Here is a 2,823-nt window from a genome sequence, read left to right as displayed (position 1 = left end):
CCAGGATAGATCACATCCTGGGCCATAAATCTAGCCTTGGTAAATTCAAAAAAATAGAAATCATTCCAAGCATCTTTTCTGACCACAATGCAGTAAGATTAGATCTCAGTTACAGAAGAAAAACTATTAAAAATCCCAACATATGGAGGCTGAACAACACGCTGCTGAATAACCAACAAATCACAGAAGAAATCAAAAAATAAATCAAAATTTGCATAGAAATGAATGAAAATGAAAACACAACAACCTAAAACCTGTTTTCTAACATGATGAATTATTTTTATAGTTGGTATTATTATTAAAATGTTTTTACATTAAATGTATAATATATGCTATTAATCTTATACCTGTGTACATATTCATATGCATACATTTGCACACACACATGTACACATGTGATATTGAACCCCAAATCAGGTTACCATAAGAAAACAGAAGTACTATTAAGAGAATTACTTAGAAGTGACTGAACAGCAACTTCCAATCACACACACACACACACAGAAATGCAGAAAACTAACAAACTGAGACTCATCATTAATTTATGTATAGTTCAGTTCAGTTCAGTCGCTCAGTCATATCTGACTCTTTGCGACCCCATGAACCACAGTGCTCCAGGCCTCCCTGTCCATCAGCAACTTCCAGAGTTCACCCAAACTCATGTCCATTGAGTCAGTGATGCCATCCCATCATCTTAACCTCTGTCATCCCCTTCTCCTCCTGCCCTCAATCTTTCCCAGCATCAGGGTCTTTTCAAATGAGTCAGCTCTTCGCGTCAGGTGGCCAAAGTATTGGAGTTTCAGCTTCAACATCAGCCCTTCCAGTGAACGCCCAGGACTATGTATAAGATTTTTTTTAAATATGCCTTTTGATTAAAAGTAATAAAGTCTTTTGTGTGTCTGTAACTGGTAGATAGTTGAAAATTTCTTCTTTAACATGCTTATAAAAAGGAAAAACTAACTTCTGAGAAAATAAGTCAAATATTAAGATGTAATTTCTGCCGGCTAATGGTATGCTGAAGCCTTTGACTGTGTGGATCACAACTAATTGTGGAAAATTCTTAATGAGATGGAAATACCAGACCACCTTACCTGCCTCCTAAGAAACCTGTATTCAGGTCAAGAAGCAACAGTTAGAACCCAGACATGGAACAACAGACTGGTTCCAAATTGGGAAAGGAGTACGTCAAGGCTGTATTTTGTCACCCTGCATATTTAACTTATATGCAGAGTACATCATGTGAAATGCCAGGCAGGATGAAGCAGAAACTGGAATCAAGACTTTCTGGAGAAATATCAATAACCTCAGATACACAGAAGATACCATGCTTATGGCAGAAAGCAAAGAGGAACTAAAGAACATCTTGATGAAGATGAAAGAGGAGGGTGAAAAAGCTGGCTTAAAACTCAACACTTAAAAAATGAAGATCATGGCATCTGGTCCCATCACTTCATGGCAAATTGATGGGGAAACAATGGAAACAGTGACAGACTTTATTGTCTTGGGCTCCAAAATCACTGGAGATGGTTACTGCAGCCATAAGATTAAAAGATGCTTGATCCTTAGAAGAAAAGTTATGACCAACCTAGACAGCATATTAAAAAGCAGAGACATTACTTTGCCAACAAAGGTCCATCTTAGTCAAACCTGTGCTTTTTCCAGTAGTCATGTATGGATGTGAGAGTTGGACCATAAAGAAATCTGAGCACCCAAGAATTGATGCTTTTGAACTGTGGTGTTGGAGAAGACTCTTGAGAGTCCCTTGGACAGCAAGGAGATCCAACCAATCCATCATAATGGAAATCAGTCATTGGAAGGGCTGATGTTGAAGCTGAAACTCCAATATTTTGGCCACCTGATGGGAAGAGCTGACGCATTTGAAAAGACCCTGATGCTTTGAAAGATTGAAGGCAGGAGGAGAAGGGGATGACAAAGGATGAGATGGTTGGATGGCATCACTGACTCAATGGACATGAGTTTGAGCAAGCTTCAGGAGATGGTGAAGGACAGTGAGGCCTGCCGTGCTGCAGTCCATGGGGTCGCAAAGAGTTGGATGGGACTGAGCGACTGAACAATGATAAGAAATGGTAGGCAGCTTCCTGGTGCTGCTGCTGCTGCTGCTAAGTCACATCAGTCTTGTTGGACTCTGTGTGACCCCATAGATGGCAGCCCACCAGGCTCCCCTGTCCCTGGTATTCTCCAGGCAAGAACACTGGAGTGGGTTGCCATTTCCTTCTCCAGTGCATGAAAGTGAAAAGTGAAAGTGAAGTTGCTCAGTCGTGTCCAACTTTTCACGACCCCATGGACTGTAACCTACCAGGCTCCTCTGTCCATGGGATTTCCCAGGCAAGAGTACTGAAGTGGGGTGCCGTTGCCTTCTCCCAGTGGAATTCCTGATGGCTCAGTGGTAAAGAATCTGCCTGCCAGTACAGGTGAGCCAGATTCCATCACTGGGTTGGGCAGATCCCCTGGTGAAGGAAATGGCAACCCGCTCCAGTATTCTTGTCTGGAGAATCCCATGGACAGAGGAGTCTGGCAGCCTATAGTCCAAAGGGTTGCAAAGTGTCAGACATGACTTAGCAACTAAATAAACATTGAATATTTACTGTCATTGGTTCTAAAAATGAAGTATGAATCCCCAGATAGCTGTGAATGCTCCAGGCAGTTCAGGAAAAGCATCAGTGCCTTCTTAGACTTTGTAAGTTTACTTCCACAAATTCAGACATCCTGAGATCTCTCTAGTGAATTTCTTGGATTCTGGTATCTTTAGCAATCTTTAGCAAAATATGTTTGTAAGTGACGAGTGGTTTATGAGGCTAGTTC

Source organism: Bison bison, unplaced genomic scaffold (genome assembly GCF_000754665.1).
Source record: "Bison bison bison isolate TAMUID 2011002044 unplaced genomic scaffold, Bison_UMD1.0 scf7180017864494, whole genome shotgun sequence".
Classification (NCBI taxonomy): domain Eukaryota; kingdom Metazoa; phylum Chordata; class Mammalia; order Artiodactyla; family Bovidae; genus Bison; species Bison bison.
Note: the sequence above shows the minus strand (reverse complement) of the source record.